We start from the raw sequence: 8,696 nt of genomic DNA on the forward strand, positions 1-8,696 counted from the left end.
AAAAGGAATCAATGCTGCCTTCCGCCTCTTGTTCTTGGACCGGGTGATCGCTGATGTACTTCTAAGTTGTCAAACCTGCTAAGCAAATCAGTGAACCGCTGGTCGGTTATGGCATTCCTCGCTTCTTGTTGTTGCTGCATTTGGCGCATCATTTGCATCATTTCGAGATTCTGTGCTTGCATACCATCAATAGCATCCATGATGTCGTCATTGGTTGCAGGCCTTCTTCGTCGACGACGTCGTGAGGATGGGCCAGCTGCATTATCGGAAGGGTTGAGCGGGACTGATTGTTGTGCAGGAGCATGATCACCGTGCTCCATTTCTTCAAACTCGTCTGTAGACGGGTTTGCATGTGAAGGCTCGGTAGCTTCGGGAGCATTAAGATCATAGATATGGCGGTTGGGATTGGTGACATCGGTTAATGCAATGTTGGGTAGAACAACGCTTGGGACCTCTTGGTTGTTCACCATAAGATAATACCCTCCGCCTATCCTGTTCTTGATTAGGTGGCTGGACCGACAGTAGCCTATGTCCATAAATAGGGGAGGTAAAGATTCTAAAGTTTGGAGTCGGTCCCCTAGGTTTAAGCCAAGTGCTATGGTGGTGATTAATCCACCAATTACAAAAGGTTGCCGGCCTCTAGCATATAAGGTGCGGATATGATGAAATAGGAAGGAGGCGGCGTTTACCTTAGCATTCGGTTCGAAGACGCATTCGAGGAAGAATAGTTCCTTTGCGTTGACCTTGCTGTTGTTCGGTCTTCCAAAAACTGTGTTTTGTAGGATACGGATAAAGTACCAGATAGTTGGGTTATGTATATGGGAAACAAGGAGCTCTTCCCAATTGTTGGCATCTACACCTGATATTTTCCTAAAGAGGTCGAAAGCGACAACTGTGTTCCAGTTTAAGTTTGGAGGGATTCTGGGGTAGACTTGACCTTCTATGGGGAATTGTAGCATGGTGCTCAATTGGTTTTGGGATAGGGAGTATTCGGTGTTGAACATACGGAAGGTTGCGGTACCGGTTAAGAATTCGTCTTCACCGGTGGGAGTGTTGTACGCATAGGAACTTAAAAATTCTAAGGTTAGGGATGGGTAGGTGGGTTGATTATGCGTGCATAGAAAGGTTAAATCAGCAAGACGGAGCATCCATTCTATACCTTGAAGTAATCCTAATTCTTGTAAACAAGTTAAATCAGGATACCTGGTAGAGGTGACACCTCGTTGTTGGAAACGCTCGAACTGCTCCCTTTGATAATTATCATCTTTGGATCGGAAGATGATATTTCCGAAATTTTGATTTCCCGCCATACTGATGAATGAGTTGGAAGAAGTAATTAGGAAAGAAAAGAAATATATTTGATTGTATAGAATAGTTGTGATGTAGGAAGAAAGGTATGGTGGGTATTTATAGGAAAAAAATTGAAGTTGGAAAGGGAGTGGTTGAAAAGTAAATAAATGTGGGTAAATGTGAATAAGTGGGGAAGGTAAAAAGGTGAAGAGGTGTAACGGTCGTCTCCAACGGCTTTGTAACGTTCACCTAGTCAGAAGGGTGTTACGCTCGTAACAGGGGCATGACGGGCGTCACAAGCACTTGGCGTGACGTCCGTGATAGATTGTGTGACGCCCGTCACACAGTCATATTGGCATGGTTTCTGCTTGCGTTCTTCATAATGATTTTGGTAATTTATTTTTATTATTTTTTTTGTTTTGCTTCAGATTATTTTATTCTGCTATTTAAATTTCCCTGCATGCTATTCTACTTTGTATAATAGTGCATAATTATATTTTTTCTTTAATAAGTTATGTAGGCAGCAACAGTAGAGAGCATTATTGATAGATATCGCATAATTCATAATAAAATAGGATAAATCAATAGCTTCATAAAATAATCATAATGTAACATTGGAAAAAAAACAAAAATGCGAAAGAGAAACAAATACGAACATAATTTGAAATAACATTAATGAATAATCTAATTAAAACTAGATAACTAAGAAAAACGACTTCTATCTATCTGCATGATCTCTGGCTGGAGGAACAAAGGAGTTAACACGGTATAGCAACTCGTGAAACTGATTTGTCATACTGTTCATGTATCCCAGAAATTCGTATCTCATGTTAGCGAACTCTTCTCTGATGGCGTCTTGTTCTGACATCAAAGCTTCAATGGCGGTGTTATAATCAGTTCCGGGCATATGATGTCTAAGGTCGGGTATTGCCGATTCTTTGGTCTGAATAGGTTAAGGAGGAGGATCAATATCATAATAACCAGATGGTGTCTGAGGGCCTGATTCAGCATAAGGAATCTGGTCATCACAAATTTCATAGTCCTGGATGGATTCAGTGGATCTAGCAGGAGAGGGGGTTTCGTTCAGATTGTAGAGCCAGTTATTGCGGTTATGAACACTAGTCCTAGGATCGGGCATGGTGAATAGGCAAAGAACTTGGTTATTAATTATAAGCTCAAACTCTTCAGACCCTGGGTTTGCTATAAACATAATGTTGAAGAGGAAGGGTATACTCATAATAGTAATGCCACAAAAAAGGCTTAAGTCAAGCATAGGCTGACGTAATCCGATAGCATTACCAATCATGGTTATCAAACCGCCTATTCGAATTGGTGCTCGTTCATCTTGGATAAGGTGGTCTAAATTTGCTAGCATAAAAGTTGCACCGTTTACTGGACGGTTCTGGGAAGCACAAAATATGATGAAGAGTTCATCACGTGAAACTGTGGTACTGTTTGGCTTCTTCCCAAATAAGGTGTGGGTCAGGATCTTATGGAAATAACGAAAGGCCGGGTTATGTATGTTTCCGGAGAGAAACTCATGTTCCTCGGGATCGTCATTTCCAGTCAAGCTTCCCCAAAAGTGTTCAAGTTCTCTATATTCAAAAAGTTCTTCTTGGCTCACTGTAAATGTATCAAAGGAGGTAGGGAAACCTAAAAGGTTGGTAAAGTCTTGAATATTAAATTGGTACTCCATGTTAAACATTCTGAACTGGATGAAACCTCTGCTTATTCCTTTTCCATGGCTGGGTAGGTAGATCAGGGAACTAAGGAATTCTAGTGTTAGTCTCCGGTAAGTGACGAAATGTCTACGGATAGGAGATGTTTCCCACCCAATCTGATTCAACAAATACATGACACTTTGTCTTAGTCCAAGGGCAGTCATTGCCCAGTCATCAGCATACAGGCTAGGTAGCATCTCTCTCGTGGCTAGTTCCTCAAACTTTTGTTTCTGAGCTTTCCCTATGAATTTGATACCCATACGATCAATTTGTCCCATCAGGTTAGTGTTAGCTAGAGAAAAGAAAAACAAGAGTTTTAGTCAGGATTTGGCCAAATGCCGAAAGAATAAGAAAAAGGGTTTTTAATAAATTAAAATAAATTAAGAAAGAATACTAAATAAAATTTAAAAGAATAATTAAGGAAGAAATGAACATATAAATATTGGTGGGTTGTCTCCCACTAAGCGCTTTGTTTAATGTCGCAAGCTCGACATAAAAACTATCAATTATAATCTATAAGTTCTAGAGGCATTTCGTCTAAGTGCAAGACTTGCGAATCTTCATTGTTTTCTGCATAGTGATAATGTTTTAGACGTTGCCCATTTACGGTAAATGGTTCCATAGATTTGCCTTTAATTTCTACTGCTCCACTGGGAAAAACATTGGTGATTTGAAAAGGACCTGACCATCTAGATCGTAGTTTTCCCGGGAATAACTTTAGCCTAGAGTTAAATAAAAGGACTGTATCGCCTTGTTTGAAGATTTTCCTTGATATGCGCTTGTCGTGCCATTGTTTTGTTCTTTCTTTGTAGATTCTGGAATTTTCGTAAGCGTCTCTTCTGAGTTCCTCTAATTCGCTTATATCAAGGATTCTCTTTTCGCCGGCGGCTTTATAGTTTAAATTTAGATTTTTAATAGCCGAATAGGCTTTATGTTCTAATTCTACCGGGAGGTGACAGGATTTTCCATAAATGAGCTTAAATGGGGTTGTCCCTATGGGAGTTTTGTAAGCAGTTCGGTAAGCCCATAAAGCTTCTGGTAATTTCAATGGCCAGTCTTTCCTTGAAGTGGCGACTGTTTTCTCTAGTATCTGTTTGATTTCTCTGTTAGACACTTCCACTTGCCCACTGGTTTGAGGGTGGTAAGGTGTCGCTACTCTATGTCTTACGCCATACTTAAGTAGTAGTTTTTCGAGTACCTTGGATATGAAATGCGATCCACCATCACTGACTACTATTCTTGGGACACCAAACCTTGGAAATATTATATTCTTAAAGAGTCTAGTTACTACTCGTGTGTCGTTTATTGGAGAAGCTATAGCTTCAATCCATTTTGATACGTAGTCAACTGCCACGAGTATGTATTTATTACCGAAAGAGGATGGAAAAGGTCCCATGAAGTCTATTCCCCACACGTCGAAAATCTCTACTTCCAAAACGCCCTTTTGTGGCATCTCGTCACGTCTAGATATGTTTCCTGTGCGTTGACATCTGTCACATTTCTTAATAGCTGCATGTACATCCTTCCATATATTTGGCCAATAAAAACCGGCTTGTAGGATTTTAGAGCAGGTCTTGGATGTACTTGCATGTCCACCATAAGGAGCGGAGTGACAGTTTTGGATTATAACTTCTACCTCTTCCTCGGGTATACACCGACGGAAAATACCATCGGGGCCTCTTTTGAAAAGTAAGGGGTCATCCCAGTAATAGTGTTTTATGTCATAGAAGAATCGTTTCTTCTGCTGGTAGGATAAAGTAGATGGAACTATTCCGGCAGCTAAATAATTGACGAGGTCAGCGTACCACGGTGTAACAGATATAGCTAAGGTGGTTTCTACCTGTTTATTAGCGTTATTTTCTTCTAAAGTATCTATAAGCTTATCGTACGAGAAATCATCGTTAATTGATGTTCTTTCCGGTTCAAGGTTCTCAAGTCTAGAGAGGTGATCTGCTACTACGTTTTCAGTTCCTTTCTTGTCTTTGATTTCCAAATCGAACTCTTGTAGCAACAGGATCCACCTTAGGAGTCTAGGTTTAGCATCCTTTTTTGTTAAGAGGTATTTGATAGCAGTGTGGTCAGTGTAGATGATTATTTTGGCTCCGACCAAGTAAGAATGAAATTTATCTAGCGCAAACACTACTGCTAGAAGTTCTTTCTCGGTTGTGGCGTAATTCACTTGTGCTTCATCTAGAGTTCTACTTGCGTAATATATAACGTGAAGCTTTTTATCCCTTCGTTGTCCTAAAACAGCACCTACAGCGTAATCACTGGCATCACACATTATTTCGAATGGTTCATTCCAATCTGGTGTCTGCATTATGGGCGCGGAGATCAGTGCTAGTTTAAGTGTTTGAAATGCTTCTAAACAACTATTATCGAATATGAATTCAGCATCTTTCATTAATAGCCCGGTTAAAGGTTTAGTTATTTTAGAGAAGTCTTTAATGAATCGTCGGTAAAAACCGGCATGTCCTAAGAAGCTTCGTACTTCTCTCACAGTTTTCGGGGGTTGAAGATTTTCGATTACCTCTATTTTGGCTTTGTCTACTTCAATTCCTCTGTTCGAGATGATGTGTCCTAAAACAATTCCTTCTTGTACCATAAAGTGGCATTTTTCCCAATTAAGTACTAGGTTTACTTTTACACATCGCTCTAGAACTCTTTCTAGGTTTTCAAGGCATTCTTCAAAGCTTTGTCCGCATACGGAAAAGTCATCCATAAATACTTCCATGATGTTTTCGAGAAAATCGGTGAATATTGCCATCATGCATCTTTGGAAGGTTGCAGGAGCATTACACAAGCCAAACGGCATTCGTCTATAAGCGAAGGTACCAAAAGGACATGTGAATGTTGTCTTTTCTTGGTCATCAGGATGAATTGGTATTTGAAAGAAACCTGAGTAACCGTCTAGATAACAGAAATGAGAATGTTTTGCTAATCGTTCTAACATCTGGTCAATGAATGGTAAAGGGAAATGATCTTTTCGGGTTGCTTTGTTTAGTTTCCTATAGTCAATGCACATTCTCCATCTCGATTCGATTCGTTTGGTTATAGTTTCTCCTTTTTCATTTTCAATGACTGTTACACCTCCTTTCTTTGGTACTACGTGTACAGGACTAACCCATTTGCTATCAGATATAGGATATATGATACCTGCCTCTAATAACTTGGTTATTTCCTTCTTCACTACCTCACTCAGGATCGGGTTTAGTCTCCTCTGGTGTTCCCTAGAAGTTTTACAGTCTTCTTCTAGCATGATGCGGTGCATACAAATAAAAGGACTTATTCCTTTAAGATCGGTGATGTTATATCCTAGTGCGGTTGGATATTTTCTTAAGATATGTAGGAGTTTTTCTGTTTCGAGTCTTCCTAGGTCAGCATTAACTATCACTGATCGTTCAAGTTCTAAGTCTAGGAATTCATATCTCAGATTTTTGGGAAGTGTTTTCAGGTCTAGGGTTGGTTTCTTAAGGCATTGCGTAGGGTCCGGTGTTGTTTCCAAACATTGGTTAAGTTTGTCTTCTACAAGATAGTCAGATGATTTGTCTTTTTCTAACTCCGTTTCTTTTATGCATTCATCGATGATATCCATGAAGTAACATGTATCTTCTATTGCAGGTGCTTTCAAAAATTGGGAAAGAATGAACTCAATTTTCTCTTCTCCTACTTCAAAAGTGAGTCGTCCTCGTTTTACGTCTATGATTGCACCGGCAGTTGCTAAGAACGGTCTTCCCAGTATAATGGGTGTGACTTCATCTTCTCTAATATCCATTATTATAAAATCGGTTGGAATGTAGAATTGACCTATGCGCACTGGAACGTTTTCAAGAATTCCTACAGGATATCTGACAGAACGATCTACTAGTTGCACAGACATTTTAGTTGGTCTTAATTCTCCCATTTCAAGTCTCTTGCATATGGATAAAGGCATAACACTAATACCGGCTCCTAAATCGCATAAGGCTTTGTCAATGACAATTTTTCCTATGTGACAGGGTATAGAGAAACTACCTGGGTCTTTAAGTTTAGGAGGCATATTCTGGATTATAGCGCTACATTCAGCGGTGAGTGTAACGGTTTCGCTATCTTCAAGTTTCCTTTTATTAGAAAGAATTTCTTTCAAGAACTTGGCATATGAGGGCATCTACGTAATAACTTATGTAAACGGAATTGTAACGTTTAATTGTTTTAGTAGGTCAACAATTTTTTTGAATTGGCCCGCATCTTTGGTTTTAATAAGCCTTTGAGGGTAAGGGATAGGTGGTTTATAAGGTGGTGGAGGTACATAAGGTTCCTTCTTTTCTACGGTTTCCTTATTACTCTCTTCCTTTTCCTTAGGTTCACTTTCCTCAGTTGACTTTTCAGAGTTTTGGTTTTCTATCCTTGGGTCAGACGGTCCTTCCACTTCCGTTCCACTTCTCAGTATAATTACGTGAGCGTGGCTTCTCGGGTTAGGTTGGGGTTGGCCAGGAAATGTACCAGTTGGGGCAGCAGTAGGCGCTTGTTGTTGAGCTACTTGTGATATTTGCGTTTCCAGCATTTTGTTATGGGTAGCCAGGGCATCTACTTTACTTGCTAGTTGTTTAATTTGTTCGCCAGTGTGTACATTCTGGTTTAACAAATCTTTATTGGTTTGCTGTTGAGAGGCTATAAAGTTTTCCATCATGATTTCCAAGGTTGATTTCCTAGGGGCGTTATTGTTAGGTGTAGATGGGATCGGCTTTTGATATCCTGGAGGTATAGCTGGGGCTTGATTTGGAGATTGTCCAGGTGCGTATAAAGCATTATTACTCTTATATGAAAAATTGGGATGATTCTTCCAATTTGAGTTATAGGTATGCGAGTAGGGGCTTCCTTGAGCGTAGTTTACTTGCTCCGCTTGGATTCCTGTTAGGAGTTGACAATCTGCAGGAGTGTGACCTTGGATTCCACAGACTTCGCAATTCTGAGTTATGGCAACCACGGTGGCTGGAGGTGATACATTTAAACTTTCAATTTTCTGGACCAGAGCATCCACTTTTGCATTAACATGATCAAGGTTACTTATCTCGTACATGCCAGTTTTCGTTTGAGGTTTTTCCACCATTGTTCGTTCGCTTCCCCACTGATAGTGGTTTTGAGCCATGCTTTCGATAAGTTGGTAAGCGTCAGCATATGGTTTGTTCATTAGTGCACCACCTGCGGCGGCATCTATTGTTAACCTCGTGTTGTACAAGAGACCATTATAGAAGGTATAAATTACTAACCAGTCTTCTAAACCATGGTGTGGACAAAGTCTCATCATGTCTTTGTATCTTTCCCATGCTTCGAAGAGAGACTCGTTATCTTTCTGTTTAAATCCATTTATCTGGGCTCTTAACATAGCTGTTTTGCTTGGCGGAAAATATCGGGCAAGAAAAAATTTCTTCAACTCGTTCCATGTGGTGACTGAGTTGGAAGGAAGAGATTGAAGCCATCTTCTAGCGCTATCTCTTAACGAGAAAGGAAAAAGACGAAGTCGAATAGCCTCTGAAGTGACACCATTAGCTTTAACAGTATCAGCGTATTGGACAAACACGGATAAATAAAGGTTTGGATCCTCGGTAGGATTTCCAAAGAATTGGTTCTGTTGCACTGCCTGCAACAGTGAAGGTTTAAGTTCAAAGTTGTTTGCTTCGATTGCAGGTGGAGCAATACTCGAAT

At 40.1% G+C, this 8,696-nt stretch overlaps 1 non-coding gene across 1 annotated transcript; it reads left to right on the forward strand.

The window, feature by feature from the left end:
* The first annotated feature begins 8,269 nt into the window (after window positions 1-8,269).
* Window positions 8,270-8,376, forward strand: LOC127099777 (small nucleolar RNA R71). Its single transcript, XR_007794249.1, has one exon. It is a non-coding gene; the product is annotated as a small nucleolar RNA R71 (small nucleolar RNA).
* Window positions 8,377-8,696: the final 320 nt, after the last annotated feature.

The sequence above is a fragment of the Lathyrus oleraceus genome, chromosome 6 (genome assembly GCF_024323335.1).
Source record: "Lathyrus oleraceus cultivar Zhongwan6 chromosome 6, CAAS_Psat_ZW6_1.0, whole genome shotgun sequence".
In the NCBI taxonomy this organism is placed as follows: Eukaryota; Viridiplantae; Streptophyta; class Magnoliopsida; order Fabales; family Fabaceae; genus Lathyrus; species Lathyrus oleraceus.